Here is a 25864-nt window from a genome sequence, read left to right as displayed (position 1 = left end):
CTGGGGTCTTAAACACTAGCAAGCAGCCATCTAAGATGCATCAATTGGTCTCAACCCACCTGGATCAAAGGAGAATGAAGAACACCAAGGACACAAGGTCATTATGAGCCCAAGAGACAGAAGGGGCCACATAAACCAGAGACTACATCATCCTGAGACCAGAAGAACTAGATGGTGCCCGGCTACAACCGATGACTGTCCTGAAAGGGAACACAACAGAGAACCCCTGAGGGAGCAGGACAGCAGTGGGATGCAGACCCCAAATTCTTGTAAAAAGACCAGACTTAATGGTCAGACTGAGAGTGGAAGGACCCCCAGACCTTCTGTTGGCCCAGGACAGGAACTATTCCCAAAGCCAACTCTTCAGACAGGGATTGGACTGGACAATGGGTTGGAGAGGGATGCTGGTGAGGAGTGAGCTTCTTGGATCAGGTGGACACTTGAGACTATGTTGGCATCTCCTGCCTGGAGGGGAGATGAGAGGATGGAGGGAGTTAGAAGCTGAAAAAATGGACACAAAAAGAGAGAGTGGAGGGAGAGAGCGGGCTGGCTCATTCAGGGGAGAGCAATTGGGAGTATGTAGCAAGGTATATATAAGTTTTTTAGCAAGGTGTATATAAGTTTTTGTGTGAGAGACTGACTTGATTTTTTTTTTTTTAAAAAAGGACACATTTATTCAGCGTCATGATCAGACTATTACATTTAGCAATCAACAGCATGGGTGAAAAACAAAAATCTACATTAAAACTCTTTGTTGGAATGCTTTACACGTTCCACAGAACAGAAACTAAAATAACCTCTTAGACAATTAGTCACAAATACAGTCCTCGAGTTTTTTGCCCATACACATGAGTATTGTCTAAAACATGTCTTCTTTGTAGCAGCTAGGCCCTGCCACCACTGTGCTTGGCTGAGTTCACAAATCTGTTGTAACCTGTAGCTTCCCTGTCACTTCTCTGGCTCTCCTCTCCTGCTAAGCTTTGTTTCCTGGCAGTCATTAAAACCTTCTGCCACTGCCATAGCTACTGCTGCTGCCTGAACCGCCATAGCCACCTTGGTTTCGTGGTTTGGCAAAGTATTGACCGCCACCACCATAAGGGCCAGAGCTTCTGCCTCCAAAGTTTCCTCCCTTCATGGGTCCAAAATTTGAAGACTGATTGTTGTAACTGCCAAAATCATTGTAGTTTCCGCCACCTCCAAAATCGCTTCCATCATTACCAAATCCGTTATAACCGTCCCCACTGCCTCCATATCCACCACCACCGCAGCTGCCACCAAAGCCACCACGCCCACTGAAGTTTCCTCCACGACCAAAGTTGACATTCCCACCAAAACCACCTCCACGGCTGCCACCAGTTTCCAGAACCACTTCGACTTCTTTGGCTGGATGAAGCACTGGCCATCTCTTGCTTTGACAGGGCTTTCCTTACTTCACAGTGTGTCCATTCACAGTATGGTATTTCTGAATGACAATCTTATCTACGGAGTCGTGGTCATCAAAAGTAACAAAAGCAAAGCCCCTCTTCTTGCCACTGCCTCGGTCTGTCATGATTTCAATCACTTCAATTTTCCCATACTGCTCAAAATAATCTCTTAGATGATGTTCTTCAGTGTCTTCTTTAATGCCACCAACAAAGATCTTTTATCAGTTAAGTGGGCACCTGATCTTTGAGAGTCGTCTCGTGAGACAGCCCTCTTTGGTTCCACAACTCTTCCATCTACTTTGTGTGGCCTTGCATTCATGGCTGCATCCACCTCCTCCACAGTAGAGTAAGTAACAAACCCAAAGCCTCTAGAGCACTTGGTGTTTGGTTCTCTCATTACCACACAGTCCGTGAGCGTCCCCCATTGCTCAAAATGGCTCCTCAAACTCTCATCCGTTGTTTCAAAGCTCAAAGCTCCGATGAAGAGTTTCCGCAGCTGTTCGGGCTCTTTAGGAGACTCTGACTTAGACATGATGGTAGTGAGAAGAGGTTACTTAACGATGTTTCTTCGGTGGCGTCCACAAGCAGAAACCTGACTTGATTTTTAAACTTTCACTTAAAGCACAATAAAAATTAAAAGAAAAAAAAAAGGAATATCAAGACTTCTAAAAAAAAAAAAAAACATTAAGGTGCAGAACCATATCAACCATATACTATTTGCGTTTTTAAAATTCACACAAAGTAATACTATAGATTGGCTATGATTTCTTAAGATGCATGTAAAAGTTTTTTTTTTTTTTTTTAAACATCTAGAAGAATATGTACGAAACTATACAGTGGCTACTCTGAAGAGTGACGGGAACTCGCATTAGTGGCCAACAGGGACTTTATCTTTAATCCTCTGATTTTTTTAAAAAGGAAAAATGGCTCCTTATACTGGCAGTCCCCGTGTTACAAATGAGTTCTGTTTCTAACTGTCTGTAAGTTGAACTTGTACGTAAGTCGGAACAGTTAGATATGGTTCATATCTAATGTCACTTAGTCAAATGTGTGTCTTAGTATATAGTATATAATGTGCCTTTCTATGCATAAAAGCACTAGAGAAACACTTTCAGATACACTAAAACATCCTTAACTTAACAGTACAGTAATAATAATGGTAATGTTTTCATGGGCATCACAAAGTAGCACCTGTTTGTTATTATGAACCACTGTATGTACTTCATGTTTTTAATATAATAGGTTTTACGGGGATTGATTCATAACTACAGGTTGTATGTTAAGTCAGACATGCATAAACCAGTGACTGCTGGTATTACTAACTGAAAGGTTGGAGATTCAAGTCCTCCCGGAGGTGGCTTGGAAAAAAGGCCTGAAGATTTGCTTCTGAAAAATTAGCCACTGAAAACCCTAAGGAGCTCGGTTCTACTGTGAAACACATGGAGTCATCATGAGCTGGAGTCAACTCGATGGTAACTGTGCCTAGGGGATATTACGTGTGTAATATAAAATTAAATTTCTTAAAAGTATCATCAATTTTCGGAAGGTACCTCCACAGAGTTATTAAAAAAAAAAAGGAAAAGGAGGAAAAAAATTTCAGTAGACAGATCTGTGAATTACATTTTCCAGCAAAAAAAAGCAAGAAGTAAAAATGTTGTGTAAGATATCCCCTTTTAGATAAGAAAGGGAAATAAGAAGAATACATATTCATATTATTGCATGAATAAAGAAGCATTGGCGAGTTACATAAGAAACTCAAAAATGGGTTTATGAAGGTAGGGTCAGGGTGGAAGAAAGAATCTTCTCACTATATATGTTTTTATATCATTTTGGTTCTTGAACTATTTGAATACATCTCCTATTCAAAAATTCAATAAACTACAAATAAATAGGAGCCCTGGTGGTGCAGTAAATAAATAAATGGCACCAGTGACTATGGTCCACCGAGGTGGTTGGTCAGTTCATGGCCCTGCTGGGAGGGCCAAGCCTTGAAATTGACAAAAAGTTTGCTTATATGTGCAGCCAGCCCCACAGAGGTTTCAGAAAGAAGGAAAGGAGAAAAGGCAAGAGAGGCAGGAAGAGAGAAAAGAGGCAAGGAACCTCCTAAAAGAGCTGTAACAAGTCAAGGGCTGTAACACTGAAGACAGAGGCCCAGAAGAGGCCCTATAGCAGAATTGGTGGCAAGAGGCCTGGAAGGGTCCCTGCAGCAGAGTCGGTGGTGGCAGCAGAAACCTGCTCCTAGGAATGCAGCTAAGGGAGCTAAACAAAGCTGCTACACTGGCTATGAGCTGGGTCACTTAGCAATGGAGAGGCCTACAACAGGGAGGCCAACAGCAGAGAGGGCTGCATGGCGGAGAGCGGGTGTGCATGGCAGAGAGAAGGGCCTGCCTGCTTGCCAAGAGGAACTGAGAGGGCTGTCCTGCACTTGAAGAAGGGAGAGACGTGCTCCCCACTTCAGGGGGAGCGTTCCAGGCTTTGCCTACATGCTTCTTGATCCTGATGCCAAGTTGTACCCTTACTTCCTATAAAAATGTCATGGCATCAGAGGTCCTCTATCTTCAGGAGCAGGAGAGAGATTCACCATCAGCATTAGCCCAAAGCTGACCCCTATGAGATGAAAGCCAGACATGCCTCCACTCTCCAACCTTTTTACCAGTTCTGACACCAGCTGTCCCTCCCATAGCACTTTCTACTTCTCTGCTGGGTTCGATAATTCATTGCAATGGCCACACAGAACTCACAGACCATACTAACGATTATGGGGTTAATTAGGTAAGTTACAGGTTACAATTTAAGATCAGAATTAACTGGGAAGTAGCAGGAACAACTCGGGATATGGTTCTTCAGGCAGGCCAGCTTCTTCTCGACTGCTGCTGCCAGGCCCACGCTCTCAGCCTGGGCCCTTGTTCTCAGCCTCTGCCTGCTCAGGCAAATGTTACAAAGCTCTTTAACTCTGCCAATAAGTGCCTGGAGGCACCCCACTCTGCCAACAAGCTTCCTGCCCATAGGCTCTCAGCTCTCTTGCTCCGTGGGCTAGAAAGTCCACTGCACTGTCTTGTGCCGGTATCCTGGTTCTGCTGCCATTGGACTATTCCTTGCTTGCTGCCACTTTTGGCCACCACTTCTCACCATCTCACGCTGTCTCCAGTGTTACAATTCACTCTGTCTCCTGAGTGTAGGAGGCTCTCAGTGCAGGGATCCCAGCTCCAAAGGATGTACTCTGCTCCTGGCTCATCTTCTTGACGGTAGTGAGGTTCCTACCCCTAACTTCTGGGATTGGCTCCCTTTGAGCTTAGCGGGATAGCAAAACTGACCAATCCCCTACAAGGGTACCATGCACCTTATTTGCATAGCCCCACCCATGCCAGGGTTCCAGGTACTTTATTTGTATTAGTAGGCTGTCCAATCCCCCTTGGTGGGCCACAAACATCTTATTTGCATAGTCCCACCCAATCATTTTGTGGGAGTTACAAGACCATGGCTAGAAGGGCCATATAATAGCAATTCATTGCATTGCACTTCTTAAAAAAACACTTAAGTGTTAAGTATGGCCTGCGAGTTCTGTGTGGCCATTGCAATGGATTACTGAACCCAGCATAGAAACAGAAAGTCCCAGGGGACAGCTGGTGTCAGAAACGGTAAAGAAGTTGGAGAGCGGAGGTATGTCTGACCTCTATCTCACAGGAGTCAGCTCTGGACCGATCTTGTTTGTCACCCCTGAGGAATCTAGACAAGTTCTGACGCTGCTAACCACTACTACTGCAATTCACATGGGGTCACATGAGTCGGAATCAACTAGATGGCAACTGGTTCAGCCTGCAGGTAGGATAAAAGCTTTGTCGTTGTAGACTAAAATGACCCATTGGTAACAGTGCCAACACTGAACTCTTGCCGCTGTTTTATGTGGTCTGTTTCACTGCCCAGTTCTCCCCGCTCAGTCCAAGCCCTGGTCCCCACTCTCAGCGATCACGTGAAGCCAGGGCTGTTTGCTGGAGGCGCTGAGGGCGAGCTGGGTGTGGCAGTGGGAGCCGGGCCCAAGGGGTCCTGGACTGAGGGCCATTCTCTGATGACGGAGTCATTACCCCGGCCCCTGTCTTTCATGGACAGCTGAAGCCATAGGAAGGGGGGTGGCACTGAGATAAGACACAGTATGAACCCAACCCTAACTCACCTCCTCATCAGGAGAACAAGTAATTATCTTTAGGACACAAACAAGCTGCACCAGGGAGCACTGGGAGAGGGGAGAAGAAAAGACAGGGAAGCAGAGAGGGGGAAAGACACAGAGATCCAGAAACAGGAGGAGAGGAGCAAAGGAACACTGCCAAGAAGCCACAGCCACAGAGGGGTAGCAGAGCAGTCGGGAACCGTTACATGCTCTTCTGCCTCCAGCCAGGGCTTTCGCATGTGTCAGCCTCACCTCCTCTGAATGATGGTGGGAGCCAGGGTCCTAAGATGGGCCCAATCGGAGTCACAAACCTGAGGTCAAGGCATCTGCTTGCCCACTCGCCCTCCTGGCTATGCCCCAAAATAGGCAAACCAGTTCAGTTCCAACTCATGGCGACTCCATGTGTGTCAGAGTAGAACTGTGCTCCATAGGATTTTCAATGGCTGATTTTTTGGAAGCAGATTGCCAGGGCTTTCTTCTAAGGCATCTCTTGGTGGATTTGAACCTTCAAACTTTTGGTTAGCCAAAAGTTTGGTTAACTTTTTGCACCACCCTGAGACTTTCAAAAATAGGTAGTCTTGGGCTAACAGTCCCCCCGCCCCCCAGTGGCGTAGTGGTTAAGAGCACCAGGCACTCTGGAAACTCTGTGGGGCAGTTCAACTCTGTCCTATACGGTCACTATGAGTCTGAATCAACTGGACTGCAATGGGTTTGGGGCTAACAGTGCCACCTGCTGGTGGTGGGAGTACAGTCTGGTATTCCTATCTTACCCACCACCTGGTGATAGACCTCACCACCTCTCCACTCCCCACCTGCCGCCCTTCCCTCTCCCTCTCAGCTTTCAGCAGGTTTCTTCCTCATCTTTAAACCTGCCAGGACTTTTCCTGCCTCAAGGCCTTTGCACATGTTGTTCCCAGTGCTTGGGAGGCCCTTCCCCCAGATATCCTCATGACTGGCTCCTCTTCCTCCCAGCCTCAGCTCAAGTGTCCCTTCTATAGAGAGGCAGTTCCTGCACCCCTCACCCCATCACCTCACCTTTCCATTTCTTTCATAGGACTGAACATTATCTGGAACCATCTGGTTTCTTTATTCTGTTTACTGTCTGTCTCCCCCCAACTAGAAGGTACCACGAGGCCCAACAGGGTCTGAAGTGTTCACTTTTGCATGACTTGCACCCAGAACAGGTCTTAACAATTGTCGCTGAGTATTGTGGAATGAGATCCCTGGGTGGCACAAGCATTTTGCACTTAACTACTAACCTAAAGTTTGGTGGTCCAAACACACCCAGTAGAGAGGGCCGGGCCAAGATGGCAGAGTAGTCAGGTGCTTCCGGTGGTCCCTCTCACAACAAAGAAAAAACAAGTATATCAATTACATATATGACAAGCTAGGAGCCCTGAACATCAAAGGCAAAGTTAAGAAATCGGACTGAGCAGTGGGAAGGAGAGACAGTTCTGAAGCGGCGAGGAGTTGCCGGACCTGACTCAGCAGGAACCAGCGCCCCTCAGCCCCCATCCCCTGGTGAGACCACAGCAGAGCTGACAGTAGCATTCAGGATGCATTTTCCACAGCTAGAGAGAGCGAGCAGCAGAGAGCCTACTCATGCCTCGGGAATCAGCAAACCCACCCAGTAGCACCGTGGAAGAAAGGCCTGGCAAACTACTTCTGTAAAGATTTCTGCCAAGGAAACCATATGGAGCAGTTCTAGCCTGTAACACCTGGAGTCACCATGAGTCAAAATCGACCCAACAGCAATGGGTTTGTTTTGTTTCATTGTTGAATGAATGATTCCAGTCACTCAGCTGAACTCTCCTGAGCTCAAGGACCCAACTTCACACTCCACAGGAATGACATACAAGTACCTCAGACTCACCATGTTCAAGAGCAAAGTTATTATCTTCCCCTGCAGACAGGATTTCCTTCCCACATTCCCCGGTGGGTGATCCACAAGATTACAAATCCCCCAAGCAGGAAACCCCAGCTTCTATGGGATCCCTCCTTTCCCACTCCTCACATGGAGCAGACACCTGTCTGAGGTTTCCACACCCACGTGGCCCTAACCAGGCCCCTCCTCTCCAGCCCCAGCCACCTCTAAGGTTCAGGCCCCCAACTCTCCGCAGGAGCACAGCAGCATCAACTCCCTAATCCATCCCTCAGGACTTCCAAAGTTACCTTCCCAAATCACCAAGGAGAAAGCCCACCCCATCTCACTCTTCCGGAGCACCCATCACCTCCTCAGCACCACATCCAAGACCCTTCCTAAGCAGACACCCCACACTTGCCACATCCCTCCATCCATTTCTGGAGCCCGATTCAGCTTCTCAAACAGCCCCATACACTTTCCTATCCCTTGCCATTCACTCAGAAACCCTGGTGGCGTAGTGGTTAAGAGTTCGGCTGCTAACCATAAAGGTCAGCAGTTTGAATCCACGAGGCACTCCTTGGAAGCCCTATGGAGCAATTCCTACTCTGTCTATAGGGTCGTTATGAGTCAGAATTGACTTGATGGCAACAGGTGTGCCACTCCCTCAATCTGAAATGCCCCCACAAGTCTATTCTCCTTGGGGTTCTGCTTCAACCTTCATATGCCACCTCCTTCATGAAGTCTCCCCCGATTTCACTAGGAAGAGTGCACACTGCCTCCTGCTTGGTGGCTGGCTGTTAAATACGTTTCCCTCATGGACCGTGAGTTCCTCAGGCGTGAGTTCCTCATGGACCGTGAGTTCCTCAGACTAGAGTAGGCTCTAGTCACACTTAACCACTCTCTGTCTTTAATTAAACAGGGCAGTCATGGGCACTAACTGTGCCAAGGACCAGATGATAAGAGGGAGAGACTCTCACCAGCCTCGCTTTCTGGATGGGGAAAAGAGACTCAGAGAGGTGAAGGGGTTTGCCTAAGAGAACCTCACTAGTGAGTGGCAGAGCCAGGGTCCACCAAGGGATCCCCAGCACCTAAAACAGCGCCTGGCACAGGGTAGAGGCTCAATGAATATTCATTAGATAAATGACCAGCTTCACTTCTCCTGCATCTGACCTTGGTGTGTTCACACCTCAGAGAAGGGTATGAACATCATATGTTCTCGCCTTCTCTCTTCTGATTCCGACCCAGTTACACCAGCAAAGTTTCTCCTCCTCTCTTCCTCTCCCTCCTCCTGTCCAAAATGACCCTGTGGTGACAGATGAAAGAAATGCTCGTGATGAGCCTATGTGTAAAGGGGAATTGTAAGTTTTTAGGTGAAATTAGACACTGGGCAGAGGCATCGCTCAAAGATTCCAGGTGTTTCCTTCAGAAACACCACAGGTTTTGCCACGTGCCTTTTCTTCCTCTTCTCTGGTCAAGCCTCCTTACTTTTGTTCAGTCCACAGAATTAACGACAAGTAAATAATCTCTTTTAACACACTCCACTGGTAACTGAAAGGTTGGAGGGTCAAGTCCCCCCAAAGGTGCCTTGGAAGAAAAGCCTGGCAATCTACTTCCAAAAATCAGCCAACGAAAACCCTATGGGCACAACTCAAAGAATTTAATCAATGTCGCTGAATTGTACATTCAGAAACTGTTGAATTGGTGTATGTTTTGCTATTTATATTGTCAACAGCAACAACAAAATAAATAAAATTTAAAAAAAGAAAATAAAACCCTATGGATCACAATGGCCCAATCTGCAACCAATTACAGGACCGGGCAGCATTTTGTTTTGTTGTGCATGGGGTCGCCATGAGTAGGAGGCTGATTCGATGGGAACTAACAACAACAAACTGTCTCTTACCCAATGCTGTTTCCCATTCTATTTAATCAGTAATTGCCCCAGTATTGTTTTGTACTCTTTGTCACATGGTCTTTGGTTACATGACCCCTCAGGAACATGACCGCATGTTTGACCTTGATTTGATGGACACGTGAGCTGTAAGTCCTGGACAGCTAGTCCAGAGAGAAATGTGAGGCTCACAGCTCCTGGAGGGGACGCAGACAGCCCATGCTCGTTCTGTGGGCCTCGAGGCGCCTCCCCAGGAAACACACGGTAGATACTCAACACTTGTGGTTGACTAAGAACAGATTGAGAGACACCAAGAAAAAATCACGGCAAAAATGATTTTTTTACTTAACTAAATCCTAATTAAGTTTTCCTTTCTGACACAAACTCCTGAACCCACACCATCTGGAGGGCTGAGCAGGCAGGTGTTGCTGGGGTTCCCCTGACAAAGCCTGGGTCCCAGTTCCCTCCAAGGAACTTGGGCCTGGGGTGGAGGGCCAAAACCACATAACACACAGGGACATGTCCTCTCTGAACACAGCCCTCCCAGTCTCACATGACCCGGAAACAAACGTGGGCTCAAGGGAAAGTGAGGTCCTTCCAACTCCCTGGCTGATAGGGCTTCAACAACCGCACCTGGAAGTCTTGGGTTCAAGTGTAAACAGAGAGAATGCCAGAACTCAGATATCAGGAAGCCAGCCCCACCCCCACTCCATCTCCATAACCCCTAAATACTCTGGATCCAGGCACACCCCCATTTACAGCACTTTACATTTGACCAAGGGATTTTCCACCCATGTGTGCCTCACACCCCTGGGAGGCAGCAATCATCATCCCTTCATTGACTCCAACATTACTCCACGGGCCTCTCGGGCCAGCACCAGCATCAAGCTTCAGTGGGATCAGCGGCATCAATGTATGTCTCTGAGGGTGTAGAGCACAACCCGTCCTTCCACGCCTGCAATCGTGTGTCTGCGTGTGATCACAATGGTCTGCGTGTGGGCCTGGGTCTGTGTGCCTAGGCGCAGAGTCAGGTACGAGGAAGATGACAACAGAATGGCAAAGCATTTGGAGTCAGACCCCCCCCCCAGCTTGAATCTCAGCTCCATCTCGTACCAGTGTGTGACGGGGGCAAGTTACTTAACCACCTGAGTCTTGCTTTCTTCCATTTTAGAATGAATAGAACTAGACCCACCTCACAGGACAGCTGTGAGTGTCGGATGAGATAACAGAGCAAGTGCTCAGGAATTGGCAGCTATTTTTGTTGCTGTTATAAGATAATAACATTGAAATAAGTCAATCACAAAAGGATGAATATTGTATGAGACCACTAAAGTAACAACAAAAGATTTATGCACAGGAAAAGAAGACGGTTACCAGAGACAGGAAGGGGAGGGAGGAAAAAATATCAATTAGAGAGAAGACATGAGTTAATACTGGTGAAGGGAAAGGTAATACATAATATGGGGGAAGTCACCACCACATGACCAAGAAAAGAGGGACACTGAGAGGAACGCAAGACTAAAGAGCAGCTACGGTAACTACTATGGCATACTATAGCATAGACAATTCTGCAGCAATAGTATTAAAAAACAACAATTTACAAATGGACAGACAAGTAGACAGATAGGCCAAGAAATGTACGAGGATGTATGGGAACATACCCACCGGCAAATATAGGTTTCGTGGTGGATATTTCTACATACACGACTGTACGTGTGGCTCATATACAGTGCACAAGCGGTACAGCCAGGGAAACCTCTTAGATATAACCAACACCTCGCAGGGTGAAGTTCCTGGGCTAGAAGGCAAAGGACCATAGACTCAGGGGACATCTATGTCAATTGGCACAACGTAGTACACAAAGACAATGTTTTGCATCCTACTTTACTGAGTAGCATCTGGGATCTTAAAAGCTTGCGAGCGGCCATCTAAGATACAACTATTGGTCTCTTTCTGTCTGGAGCAAGGAAGAGTGAAGGAGACCAAAGTCTCAAAGTAGCAATTAGTCCAAAGGGCTAATGGACCACATGAACTACAGTCTACATGACCCCGAGACCAGAAGAACTAGATGGTGCCCAGCCACCACTACCAACTCCGCTGACTGGCATCACAACAGAGGGTCCTGGACAGAGCCAGAAAAAACGTAGAACAAAAAATCAAATTCACAAAAAAGATCAGGCTTGCTGGTCTGACAGAGGCTAGAGGAACCTCCAAGACTATGGCCCTAGACACCCTTCTGACCTGGAACTGAAGCGGTTCCCAGAGACCACCTCCCAGTCAAACAACAGGCAATCACATAAGATAAACAACAGCTGAGAGGAAACTACTCCTTCGGACTATCAATTATATGAGATCAAAAGGGCATTATCTGCCCAAAAGCAAAGATGAGAAGGCAGAAATGGGTAGAAAATCAGGAGGAAAAAAAATAGGGAACCCAGGGCAGAAATGGGTAGAGTGCTGACGTATCGTGGGGAACAAAGCTAAGGTCGTGAAACACTTTATGTACAAACTATTGAATGGGATGCTAACTTGCTCTATAAAATTTCACCTAAAGCACAATAAAAATAATAGCTTTTGGCTGTTATAATAATATTTTTAATGCCATTGGCCTTGTTTGTGCCTTTTTTGGGACCGTGTGTTTCTGAGAGTGGATGTGGCTGTGTGTGTGTGACCGCAAGGGACAGTATGTGTGGTTTTATCTGAATGCATGTACCTGTGTGTGTATATGTGAGTGTGGATGCAGGAGAAGCCAGGCCCCACAACATCTTACACTTGAACTGGATGTTGACCACAGGACTAGGAACTTACTGAGGTGGCAGTTCTCTGCTGCTCCGAAGCCTAACAAGGCAGAAGCTGTCTCTGAGCGTCCAACAGCCAAAGAGAACAGCTGTGGCCGCCTCCATGGCACCACCTAGTGGCACGTGATTTGTGCCGCTCAGATCCCTCCTGGCCTGGGGGTCCCGGAGCATCTCTGCAACACGGGACAAGTCACAGACTGGGTAGAATTTCCAGGCTTGTCTGACCCTCGGAAATCCTCCAGAGTCTGGCCTTCAATCTAGACAAGAACCATCCAACAGAACTTTCTGCAATGATGGAAACGTTCTGTATCTGCACTGTCCAATATGGTAGCCACTGGCAACATGTGACTATTGAGCACCTGAAATGTGGCTAGTGCGATTGAAAAATGGAATTTTTAATTATAATTAATTTAAATTGCCATACATGGCTAGTGGCTGCTGTCCTGGACAGAGCAGATCTGGAGGACTGAGCCCTGGGACCAGCCAGGGAAGATTATCCAATAATCAAAGTAAGCACGGTGCTTACCTTGCTTACCTGATCATCGGTAATGAACAATTTCACATTTTTTCACTATATCAAAAATCCTGCTTCCAGATATGGCTGGCACCTGTCCGTCTCCCAACCCCACAGCACCTTGCTACAGACTCAGAGCCTCTTTTTCAAATTTACAGTCCCTGTAACAGATTAGTGGTTAAGAGCTACGGCTGCTAACCAAAGGGTCGGCAGTTCAAATCCGCCAGGCACTCCTTGGAAACTCTGTGGGGCAGTTCTACTCTGTCCTATAGGGTCGCTATGGGTCGGAATCGACTCGACGGCACTAGGTTTGGTTTTTTTTGTTTTTTGGTAACAGATTAGTGAGAAAGCACAAGTAAACCCATGCTTAACTTGCTTACTGGGTAAGCTACCCCTGGAGACCAACTGTGCCTCAAGTAGAGCTTTGAACCTGTTTCTGACAAGTTTCCAGGCGATGCTAATGCTGCTGGTTAGGGTCCAATTCTAAGAACCACCAGTAAAGTAGTGGTTCTCAAATTTTATTATACATAAGAATCACCCGGGGGTCTTATAAAAATGTAAATTCTGGTTCAGTATATATGGGGTGGAAATGCAAATTCTCAGCAGGGGTTTGAAAGGGAACGAACCGGTTCAAAGCCCTGGCCTCAAGCCAGACAGACCCCCTTGACCTCCCAGTTATAGGAACCAATTCAACCCTTTCTTCTTGGGCTCATTTGAAATGGGTTCTGGCCACGAATCAGATGGTGACTAACTGACCGATAGGCATATAAATACAATACACAAAGAGAAGGCAGTAGGAAGCAACGGACACTTGCTACTGAGTGACAAGAGGGACCAGGGCACTAATGTTACTATTGGGTACCGGGAAGTGTGCCATTTTTCTGGGATGTCATACACCCCAATATTGACTTTGGGAGTGGCTTCAGTTATGAGTTAGCAGAGTGTCCAGGGGCTATAGTCTCAGGGATTCCTCCAATCTCTGTCAGACCAGTAAATAAGGTCTTTTTCTGTGAATTTGAATTTTGTTCTACGTTTTTCTCCTGCTCTGCCCAGAACTCTCTATTGGGATTCCCGTCAGAGTGGTGGTAGCCAGGCACCATCTAGTTCTTCCAGGATCAGGCTTGTGGAGGCTGTGGTTCATGTGGTCCATTAGTCCTTTGGACTAATATTTTCCTTACAGTTAGCAGGTTAGCACTTAACCACTGTGCCACCAGGGCTCCTTCAGACATACTTATAAAGTTTTATATACCAGGATATTTTTGCAGCATCATTTGTTAAGAGTTAAAAACTGAAAACAACCTTTATGCCTAAAAAATAAAGCAATACTTAAATAAACTAGGGAATATCACAGTGACAGGATAGCGTGCAACATTTTAAACCATGTTTTTAAAGAATACTTAATGTGGAAAAAATTGCTACATAAATTTTAAGGTTTAAAAAGGAAGCTAAAAAAAAAGACTGTAATGAAATATCAAAACATTAGTTATCTCTGGGTGGTGAGCTGTGTATTCTTTCAGTTTTTCATCTTTATATTTGTACTTTCCAAGTCTTCTACAGTGAGCATGTACTATTTTTATAAGCAGGAAGAAATGCTATCTTTAAAAGGGGAAAAAGGCCTGTGCCAACATGGGGAAATGCTTGTGATACAATATAGAAACAAGGGTCACACAAGCACATCCACCCCAGCCTGCAGATAGGGACTCGAACCAGACACAGACATTTTGCTCAGATGGTTGGGCCATGGGGGTTTTCGTTCTTTTATTCAGAGTTACATTAAAGTTCGTATTTAAAACAAGAATAAAATGGAACATGCTCTTGTCAATCAAATCGACATACAAATGAAAAATCAGTGAGGAGAGGAAGTGTGGTAGAAATCTGAGAGAGTTCTCATACACCGTGGTTGGAATATGAACTGGTAAAACCACTCTTGAGGGCAAACTTGGAACATGTAGTAAGTAAAGCTACAACGCAACAGGTCCCTCCTCTGGTGACCTTTCACACAAGTGCACAGAGGGTCAAATGAGGGGATGGTCACTGCAACATGGTTTGCAAAGCCAGAAAATGGAAACAACCTAAGTTTCCGTCAGTAAACCAGTGGCTTCTCACTCATGGCGATCCCATGTGTATCAGAGCAGAACTGGGCTCCATAAGGTTTTGGTGGTGATTTTTTAGAAGGAGATCATCACTACTTTCTTCCAAGGTGCCTCTGAGTGGACCTGAACCCCCAACCTTTCTGTTAGAAGCCTAGTGTGTTAACCATTTGTACCACCCAGGGACTCCATCAGTAGGGGATACAAAATGTGATATACTTGTACAGATAAATACCATATGGCAGTTGAAAGGAAGGATCTATGTCTGACAACATGAATAGACCCCAAAAGCCATGTAAACCCATAAAAAACCAAACCCACTGCCTTCAAGTTGATTCTGACTCATAGCGACCCTATAGGACAGAGTAGAACTGCCCCATAGGGTTTCCAAGGAGCAGCTAGTGGATTCAAACTGCCGACCTTTTGGTTAGCAGCCTAGCTCTTAACCGCTGCGTCACCAGGGCTCCAAAGGCCATGTAGAGGGGCAGAAGTAGAGCACAATAACGGCAACAACACATCCAGCGTACATCAAGTCTCGGCAGTGTCCGAAGCATTTGACAAAGATAAGTTTACTTGATGTCGTGTGCCATCGAGGCAATTCCGACTCACAGCAACCCTATAAGACAGAACTGAACTGCTACATAGGGTTTCTTAGGCTATAATCTTTATGGGAGCAATCTCCAGGTCTTTTTCCCCCACAGAGCTGCTGGGTGGGTTCAAACCACCAACCTTTTGGCTAGCAGCTGAGCACTTAACCATTGTACCATCACGGCTCCTTATAAGCCTACTTAATCCCCTCCCCCCCGCAAAAAACTCTACACCTACAAGTAGTTTTTAGGTTTTACTATTACTCCCATCTTACAGATGAGGAAACTGAGGCGCAGATAGACTAAGTCGCTAGAGGTCTCACAGCTGATAAGTGGCAGAGCCAAGATGTAAACCCAGGCAACCTGGCACCAGAATCTGTATTCTTGACCATTACACCACATGGTACTTACGTACATTCAAAAGAGCTATATGTTGTTTCTAGAGACCTTTCTGTGGATGTGAAAGTATTAAAAATGTGGACCGAAATAGGAAACAAGTGTTGGCAAGGACGTGAAGAAACTGAACCCCCATGCATGCTGGGAGGAATGTAAAATGGTACAGCCACTATCAACAACAGTCTGGTGGTTCTTCAAAAAGTTAAACATAAATCTGCCATGTGATCCAGCAATTCCTCTCCTAGCTATATACCCAAAAGACTTGAAAGCGGGAACTCAGATACTTGTACACCTACGTTCACTGCAACACTATTCACAAGAGCCAAAAGATGGAAACAACTCAAGTGTCCATCAACAAATGAAAGGCTAAGCAAAATGTGGTACATACATACAATGGACTACTCAGCGGTAAAGAGAAAGGAAGTCCTGATACATGCTACAACGTGGATGAACCTTGAAAACATTACACTGAGTGAAATAAGCCAGACACAAAAGGACAAATATTATATGATTCCACTTACACGAAACATCTAGAACAGGCAAATGCAGACAGACAGGAAGTAGATCAGAGGTTAACCAAGGGCTAGGAGGAGGGGAGAATGCGGAGTCATTGCTTAATGGGTACAGAGTTTCTGCTTGGGATGATGAAAAATTTTTAGCCCGGCTACCCCAAAAAAAAATTTTTTTTTTTTTTTTTTTACCACCACTGACTGCTCTGACAGGGATCACAATAGAGGGTCCTGGACAGAGCTGGAGAAAAGTGTAGAACAAAATTTTAACTCACAAAAAAAGACCAGACTTACTGGCCTGACAGAGACTAGAGAAACCCTGAGAGTATGGCCCCCCGGCACCCTTTTAGCTCAGTAATGAAGTCACTCCCGAGGTTCACCCTTCAGCCAAAGATTAGACAGGCGCATAAAATAAAACGAGACTAAAGGGGCACACCGACCCAGGGGCAAGGACTCGAAGGCAGGATGGGACAGGAAAGCTGGTAAGAGGGAATCCAAAGATGAGAAGCGGGAGTGTTGATGTGTTGTGGGGTTGTTAAATAATGCCATAAAAAAATATGTGTACTAGGTCTCACCCCTTTGCGAGAAAGGAAGAGTGAGAAAAACTAAAGACACAGGGGAAAGGTTAGTCCAAAGGACTAATGGAACACATCTACCACAGCCTCCACCAGACTGAGTCCAGTACAACTAGATGGTACCCGGCTACCACCACTGACTGCTCTGACAGGGATCACAATAGAGGGTCCTGGACAGAGGTGGAGAAAAATACAGAACAAAATTCTAACTTGAAAAGAAAGACCAGACTTGCTGTCCTGACAGAGAATGGAGAAACCTTGAGAGTGTGGCCCCCGGACACCCTTTCAGCTCAGTAATGAGGTCACTCCTGAGGTTCACCCTTTAGCCAAAGATTGAACAGGCCGGTGGAACAAAACAAGACAAAAGGGGTACACCAGCCCTGGGGCAGGGACTGGAAGGCAGGAGGGAACAGGAAAGCTGGTAATAGGAAACCCAGGGTTGAGAAGGAGAGTGACGACATGTGAGTTTGTTAACCAACGTCATAGAACAATATGTGTACTGTTTGATAAGAATCTAGTTTGTTCTGTAAACCTTCATATAAAGTATAATAAAAAAAAAATAAAATACAATTAAAAAAAAGAAAAAAAATATGTGTACTAACTATTTAATGAGATACCAGTTTGTACCCGTAAACCTTCATCTAAAGTACAATTTAAAAAAAAGGTTTAAAAACAAATAATGGTGCTGGCTGCCCAACATTTTGAGTGTGATTAATGCCGCAGGGACATACACTTGAAAATGGGGTTAAAAAGGCAAATTTTATGTTGTGTACATTTTACCACAATAAATTTTTTTTTTTTTTTTAAGTGGACTGAAAGAAAACACACCAAATTCCCGACAGTGGTTGCTTCCACGGATGGGGCGGACAGGAAATGGGGCCAGAAGGAGCGATTCCAGGGACGTAGGTTTATCTGTGATGTTTTATTTCTTTAATCAAGAAAGAAGCTTGATGAAAACGTAAAAAAATAAAAAAGATAAAATAACTAAAAGTTTGTAAAGTTATTGTCTATAAAGAATAGAAATAGGAGACATGGGAAGGTTCAACAATGGACCGTCATTACAAGCCTAATAATACTATGTGACTTTTTAAGCTATGTTTATCTATTACTTAGACCAAAAAAAAATTAAATTGCAAGTAAAGTGCAAAAAATTAAAGCAATAAAAGAAACAAAAAAAAAAGTATTAAATCCCCCCCAAAAAATGCAACAAGACGTTAACAACTGTCAATTCTGGGTCATGAGCACACAGGCTTGCCATGTCATTGTCCTCTGTGTGGCCGAGGATGTGGAACCAGGCCCAACGCAGGCAGGATGCCCCTCACAGCTGGCTCAAGCCTTTTGTTTCCATCTCTTCCCTCCTCCTCCTATTTTTACTGCATTGTGGTTGCTATGGAAACAAGGGGCACCTTGGGTTCCCAGAGCTGAGCCCAGGTGCTGCTAACTCCAGGAATAATGTCAGAGTGTGAATAATAAAAAAAGCCCTGGTCATCTGGGGCTTGTATACGCCAGGTGCCCTACTGACCACAGTTATCTGAGTGTCTGCGTGCTCACGCGTGTGTCTGCAGCAATGCCACCATGTGCACCCATCTGTCTTCGGCAGGAGGCCTAGGGCTGGGTATACATCCCATTGGGGATGTTTGCATGTATGTGGGCACGTCACACGGCTACATTTGTGTCCATACAGCCCAGGACTATCGTTAATACTATCAGAAACACTAAGGCGAGTAACACCTATTCAGCACTAAACACGTACCTGGGTGGTACAAATGGTTGAAGCACTGGACAGCTAACCAAAAGGTTGGTAGGTCAAGTTCACCCAGAGGCACCTTGGAAGAAAGGACCGGAGATCTACTTCAGAGAAATTAGCCACTGAAAACCCTCTGGCGTGCATTTCTACTCTGACACACATGGGGTCGCCGTGAGTCAGAATCGACTCAACAGCAACTCGTTTCTTTTAGCCATGTACCAGGTACTATGCTCCAGGCTTCACCTGGATTATCTCATTTAAACCTCACAGCAACCCTATGTAGGTACTATTATTATCCCCATTTACAGATTAAAAAAAAAAAACTGATGCACAGGGAGGTTGTATAACTTGCCCAAGGTCACCCAGACTGCCTGGCTCCAAGGCACACGAGCCTAACCACTGAATCTGCATTTTGGGGAAGAGAGCTTTAAATGGCAAGTTCCCAGATAGCTGCAAAAACCAGCTGCATCACACACACCACCTCTGGCGCTTGATAACACATAGGCTTCCTGGGCCCCACCCAGGCTTGGTCAAGCAGGGTCTCCAAGGGTGGGGCCCCGGAAGCTGTGCTTTAACAGGGTCCCCTAGATGAGTAGGCACTGCAGCCACAGAGGGCGACCAGTGGTCCAGCCAGGCTCAGCTGGTGCAAGGGTGTGACAGGGTGGGAACAGGGCCTGTCCGTTGGAGTCCTGTTTCTAGCCCAGAAACAGGCCTGGGAAAGTAGCCCAAAGTTTCCCAATTCCAGAAAGTGCTAGTGGCAAGACAACCAAGAAAGGGGTGGTGGCTGCCTGTCGTCACACACACACCCAAGGAAGGCTCCAGAAGTCAGTTATGTGGCTTTGTGGCCTGCGGGGCACAGATTTCCGCCCACCCCACCCTCTCAGGATGAGCTGGGTGGGGAGGTGGAAATGCTGCGGTCACCTGCTGATTCACAGTTCAGCTGAGGCAGGGAGGGGTCAGCCACTTCACCTGGGCAACAAACAACCACGGAACCCAACCTCCGGTACCAGACTGAGCAAAGGAGAGGACCCCCCCACCCCAGTCTCAGACCTCAGAGGAGATGGGCGCAGACAGAAGCCACTGCACTACAGGGCAAAATAAAATGAAAACCCAAAGCCATTGCCACTGAGTCGATTCCAACTCACAGCAACCCCACGTGTTACAGAGTAGAACTCCTCCATCAGGTTCTCTTGGCTGCTTCCAAAAAGCCACAGCCTTGAAAATCCTACAGAAAATAGTCCTACTCTGACGCACCATGATTCACCATGAGTCGAAATTGACTGGACTGCAACAAACAACAATCTTTAGGGAAGCAGTTAGCCAGGTCTTTCTTCTGCAGCACCACTGGGCAGGTTCGAACTGCCTACCATTAGGTTAGTATACGAATGCAAATCATTTGCACCATCCAGGGCAGGGGAAGCTAAATGGGACCCTAGTTGCTCCAGGAGCAAATGAGGGAGCGCTTCATTCTGATGGCGGGTGGAGTGGACCACAGAGGAAGGAGCACCTAAGGTAGTCCTGGAAGGATGGTGGGATGTCAACAGGTGATACTGACGGGGGAGAGGTAAAGGCCCTTCCTGCAGGGAAAGCAGCATAAGCAAAGGCGTCTGAGCTGAAAAGCGTCAGTCAATGGCAGGTAACACCATCGGGAGCTAAGGGTTGTAAGGAAAAAAAAAAAAAAAAGCTGGACATTTACTGAGACACAGAGAGGTTAAATAACTTGCCCAAGGCCACCCATCTAGTAGGTGATGAAGTCAGGATTCAAGCACAGGCTGCCTGAGTCCAGGAACTAACCACTAAGATGGGGTTTGCCAGTCGGTATCCTTGTCTTCTCTGCCTATTTTAGAACGCTATAAAGGTGAACCTGGCTAGGCCTAGAGCAGTCTTTCTCAATGGGTGAGGAGGGGGATCATATACCCCTGCCCCAGGAAATTCGACAATGCCTAGAGACATTTTTGATTGTCACATCTAGGGGAATGGGTTGTTGACATCTAGCAGATTGAGGCTACAGACTCTGCTAAACATTCTACAAAGCCCAGGACAGCCCCCACAACAGAGAATTATGGAGCCCAAATTGCCAGTTGTGCTGAGATTGAGAAACCCTGGCCCAGAGTGGCTCACACCCACCTGGAGCCCATTTTAACACCCAGCCCAACCTGAACTATTGACAATAATCTCCCTTGTTATCCTTTGGGGCCAACCAAAACCAAACAAGTTGCCACTGAGTCAACCCATGGCAAACCCATGTTGTTACAGAATAGAAATGAGCTTCATAGGGTTTACTTGGCTGTAATCTTTACAGAAGCAGATTGCCAGGCCTTTCTTCTGTGGCACCGGTGAGATCGAATTGCCAACCTTTAGGTTAGTAGTCAAGAGCAAATCATTTGAGCCACCTAGGGACCCTTCCCTAAGGATAGTGCTCCCCAAATTTTGCTGCACGTTGGAACAACCTGGGAATGTTTAAAAAGTACAAATGCCTGGCTCCCACGTTTGAACATTCTAATTGGTGTAGGGTGCAACATGGTTATCAAAAATTTTTAAGCCCCCCCAGGTGATTGTACTGTGCAGCAAAGTGTGGGAACGACTGCCTTGGGGAGGGAAGGAGGAACCTCAAATTATCTACTGTGGATCTAAAGACAGTTTAATGGATGTTAATGCCAGACAGAGCAGTCACTTTAGAGAAAACACAACCAACCGCCTGGCCAGCACCCCCCTAGCCAGGGTGTGGGGGCCCATGGCTAGCCATGGTTCTGGGGAGGTGCCTGCGTGGGCTCAGCATTAATGAGGTCTGCCGTCAGCACTGAGGACGGGCCCCTTCGGAGCAGGGATGCAGGACTGGAGCCGGCTTCACAGATAATGAATTAGTCAGAGCTGGTGGGGCACGGAGGAGGAGGTTAATTAGGGGCCTTTGTCACCGTCTGGGCAGGAGATAATGGGCTTGAACCAGGAGGTGGAGGAGCAGGGAGGAGGGCGGGAGAGGACCAAACCTGTGACTAAGAGGCTTCTCAACCCGGATGACAGAGAAAGAGCTGGATTTGGAAGGAAGAAAGGTTAATTGCGAGTGAGTCCACTGTGGGGACAGAGCTGGAAATGACCAGGCAGCAGCTGATGGTGGGGGGTGAGACCTCCCAGAAGGGGGACCTGGGGAAAGGGGTTTGGGAATCAGCCCCGGGGAGCTGATACCTCGGAGGAAGCACCCGCCCAGAGCAGAAGTGGCGCACGGGGGCTCCATGGGCTGAACTTAGACTGCAGGGTAGTTTTTTGTTTTTTAGGCTCTGTTCTTAAATTTTTTAGTTCATTGTAAGATTTTTGCCTAAAAATCCAGACTTCCAGCCTCTCTTGGAAAGCGAAGCTTGTGAAATGGGCCCAGCATTCCTGCACAGTGCCAAGGGCTGGAGCTGACCAGGGGCTGCCAGCCCTTCTAGGCAGGGTGTGAGCCTGCCAGCACCCCCAGACCCTGTTCCCCAGGGTCGCACCTGGGTATGTCTTCAGAAAGAAGAGAGGAGGTCTTTTGTGGTTACGAGAAGGGGAGGAAGGGAGAGTAGGAAAGGGGCATTCACTAATTAGATAGCAGATAAGAACTACTTTGGGTGACGGGAAAGACAGCACACAATACAGGGAGGTCAGCACAATTGGACTAAACCAAAAGCAAAGAAGTTTCCTGAATAAACTGAATGCTTCCAAGGCCAGCGTAGCAGGGGCAGGGGTCTGCAGACCATGGTTTCAGGGGACATTTAAGTCAATTGGCATAAAAAAATCTATTAAGAAAACATTCTGCATCCCACTTTGAAGAGTGGCATCTGGGGTCTTAAACGCTACCAAGCAGCCATCTAAGATGCATCAATTGGTCACAACCCACCTGGAGCAAAGGAGAATGAAGAACACCACGGACACAAGGCGATTACAAGCCCAAGAGACAGAAAGGGCCACATGAACCAGCAACTACATCATCCTGAGACCACAAGAACTAGATGGTGCCTGGCTACAACCGATGACTGCCCTGACAGGGAACACAACAGAGAATCCCTGAGGGAGCAGGAGAGCAGTGGGATGCAGACCCCAAATTCTCATAAAAAGACCAGACTTAATGGTCTGACTGAGACTGGAAGGACCCCAGTGGTCATGGCCCCAGACCTTCTGTTGGCCCAGGACAGGAACCATTCCCAAAGCCAACTCTTCAGACAGAGATTGGACTGGACAATGGGTTGGAGAGGGATGCTGGTGAGGAGTGAGCTTCTTGGATCAGGTGGACACTTGAGACTATGTTGGCATCTCCTGCCTGGAGGGAAGATGAGAGGGTTGAGGGGGTTAGAAGCTGGCAAAATGGACACGAAAAGAGAGAGTGGAGGAAGAGGGCGGGCTGTCTCATTAGGAGGAGAGTAATTGGGAGTGTGTAGGAAGGTGTATATGGGTTTTTGTGTGAGAGATTGACTGGATTTATAAACTTTCACTTAAAGCACAATAAAAATTATTTAAAAAAAAAAAAGAAGAAGAGAGGAGGTGTTAGGTCAGAAAGTAGTAAAGATGGAGGAGATGATGGAGAAGCAAGACGAGAGACCTAGAACAGGCCTCTCCACACCCTGATCCTGCACCCACCATCTTGTTGCCATGCTAGATCAAGTAAGAAACGTCCCCTTTTGGGACCTCAGTTTACTCACCTGAAAAATAAGGAGGTTGAAAGCCATGACCTCTGGGATCCATCACCATGGTCATGGAGCTCCCGCAGGCTGCCAGGCCAGTCCCTCCGGCCCAGCTTTGAGATGGAACTCTTCCAATGAAGACCAGCCCACACAGTGAGGAATCCCCAAAACAGGCAAAGGGGTTGGGATGATCAACCAGGGGAAAAGAAGACTCAGGGCACAAGAGCCACCTCCAACGTCCAAAGGGCTCTCAGGAGAAAAGGAGAATAGCCTTGTTTAGGGGGAGGGATGGGGAAGGGTGCCAGGAGATAGGGCTGGACCACGCAATGGCTATTACAGAGATTCCAGGTGAAACAGAAGGTCAGCATCGAACAACCAGAGCTGTATTTCAATAGAATAGGCATCCTTAGCAGACAATGGGCTCCCCATCACTAGCAGTGACCAAGCTCAAGCTAAGTGACCAGTTTTAGAGGCACAGGGAGTTCACGCAGTGGCTAATTCAACTTCTTGACATCAAGCCCTAAGATTCAAGGACTCCAGAGAGCTGGGGGTCTCTCCTGAAGGCTCCCCTCTCCTTACGCAAGCTCTGGACTCTGCCTCCCAGAGAGGAAAAGCTTAGAAGGTCAGGAGAAAGTACAGAACATTCACTTCTTTGTTCCCCTTTCCCTTCCTTGGAAGCCTAGAGCCAAAGCCAGACCAACAACCCCTGCCGCATCATCCCCAACATAGCCTCACCCAGGCCTCCCACAGACGCAGAGGGAGCGCATAGGTAGGGGGGCTCCTGGAACAGGCCCGAGGGGCTGTTGACATCCTCCTGACACTCCCAACCCCTACCCGCTGCTACCAGCTCCGGAGAAGCCAACAGGAGAAGAAAGCACCTGCCCACTCCCAGACACCAACACCAGCCTCTGTGGCCTGAGTGCTGCCTGACCCCCTGTCTGTCCATCAGGACACATCCAGGAGTCCACACTACGTGGACAAGAAGCACAGGTCAGTACAGTCTGGGCAGCCAAGAACCTTTGCCCCAAAGCCCAGCGGGAGCAATTCCTCCCCAGCTCCAGGTCCCTAGTGAGCCAGACAGTGTCCTCCAGCCTCCTCTTCCATGGGACATGAGCCTTTCCATCCAGGCCAAGCGAGCTCCTGGTCTTGGGGAGACCTGTGAGGAAGGCCAAGTGCATGGCCAGAGACCTCGGGTCCATAAGGAATCCTCAGGGAGTCAGCTGGGGTGGGGGACGCCTCCAGGGATGGCTGGGGCTGGGTTGGTGGGCTACAGGCTACCCATCTGCCTTCTCCTCTCCTGCATCCCGGCCCTTGTCCTCCACACTAACAGTTTCCCCATTCCCTGGGATCAGCCAGGACCACTCATCTCCACTGGTCACGTGGAAACACCCTCACAGGACTGCAGAAATAGCAAAGCCCCTCCTGCCACTGACCCACGCCCACCTCAGAGGAGCCCCATCTCCAGCACCTGCTGGCCAGGGCTGCCCACCTGGCTCCCTGCCTGCCCGTCAGCCACCAGATACCTACCAGGCCTGGGGAGTCAAGGCCACCAAGAAATCAGAGCAGGGACTCACCAGAGCTTCCTGGGCATGGCGGGAACTGGCCAGGTGAGGGCCAGGAACACTCGGGTCCCTGGAGTTTTCAGACCTGGTTGTCTGGCAAATGGCACCTCCCGGTGCATCCCCCGTGCCTGGCAATGAAATCAGGCCACAGCCCAACTGCCAGCTAAGCGACCGCCCGCCCTGCTTCTCCCTGTAGCCACTCACGCCTGCAAATCCAGATCCTAAAACAGACATGTTCGTGGTTACCATAGGAACCCGCTAAAGCAAAAAAAGGCACCATACAGACACGAACATGGGCCCTCAGAGCTCTCGTCCACTGCACGAGTAAGTATATACACATGCCTACACGCCTACACACCTACACACGCACACACCCACCAACTTGGGGCCCATCCAGGAGAAATCACTGAGTCAGGGCCTGACACTCGGGACAGAAACAAGGACTCTCCCTCAGGCCCACCTGGAGGTGCCTGAAAAGGGATTCCCTGCGTGCCCAGGCCGGCCGGCCGTTAGTGACACCCAGGAGCAAATACCAGTATGCAAGGTATTCAGAGGCTTACAGTAAGCAAGGTAAGCATGGGCTTACTTGTGCTTACTTACCAGTCTGTAGTGCATAATTTCACACGGGTTTCACCACATTATGTGGTGAAAAACAGGTGAAATTGTGCACCGGAGATTAGTGAGTAAGCACAAGGAAGCGAATGCATACCTTGCTTATTGGGTAAGCCATTCCTGATGACATCAGCCGTGTCCGCTTGGACCTCACCTGCCAAAAGTACTACAGGAGCCGAGCAAGGTCGGGGCCCAAGCCCAGGACCACTGCCAGCTCTGCCTGCAGCCAGCTGTCATACCCCTCAAGCCACTGTTCCTCTCCTCTGTGTCCCTCTGCAGGGCAGTAAGTATCAGGGTGAAGATTTAAGCCAACCACACAGAAGGTAAGAGTGGAAAGAGGGAGGTGGATTCTATACGCAGAGTCTTTCCTCCACCCTTCCCCCAAACTGCCTGAACCACCCAGGGGCTCACTCGGAAACCTGAGAATTGCCACCTTGACCCCTCCTTCACCCTCACCCCCATATTCAAACCAGCTCCAAGCTGGCAAGTC

General features: G+C 47.6%; 1 protein-coding gene and 1 pseudogene across 10 annotated transcripts in view; both read right to left on the bottom strand.

The window, feature by feature from the left end:
- RAP1GAP2 (RAP1 GTPase activating protein 2) overlaps positions 1–25864 on the bottom strand; it is a 232661-nt gene that overhangs the window by 197623 nt on the left and 9174 nt on the right. Inside the window, exon 3 of one of the 10 annotated variants that reach the window (XM_064271568.1) lies at positions 18567–18639. The exons of the other annotated variants lie outside the window; for them this stretch is intronic. The gene's annotated coding sequence lies outside the window, so the exon portion shown is untranslated. The remainder of the gene's footprint in view (positions 1–18566; positions 18640–25864) is intronic. 10 annotated transcript variants of the gene reach the window in all.
- Positions 646–24983, bottom strand: LOC100662785 (heterogeneous nuclear ribonucleoprotein A1-like; annotated as a pseudogene).

This window comes from Loxodonta africana, chromosome 18 (assembly GCF_030014295.1).
Source record: "Loxodonta africana isolate mLoxAfr1 chromosome 18, mLoxAfr1.hap2, whole genome shotgun sequence".
NCBI classification, from domain to species: domain Eukaryota; kingdom Metazoa; phylum Chordata; class Mammalia; order Proboscidea; family Elephantidae; genus Loxodonta; species Loxodonta africana.
The sequence above is the reverse complement of the archived record's forward strand: the minus strand, read 5'-3'. Positions and strand labels throughout refer to the sequence as shown.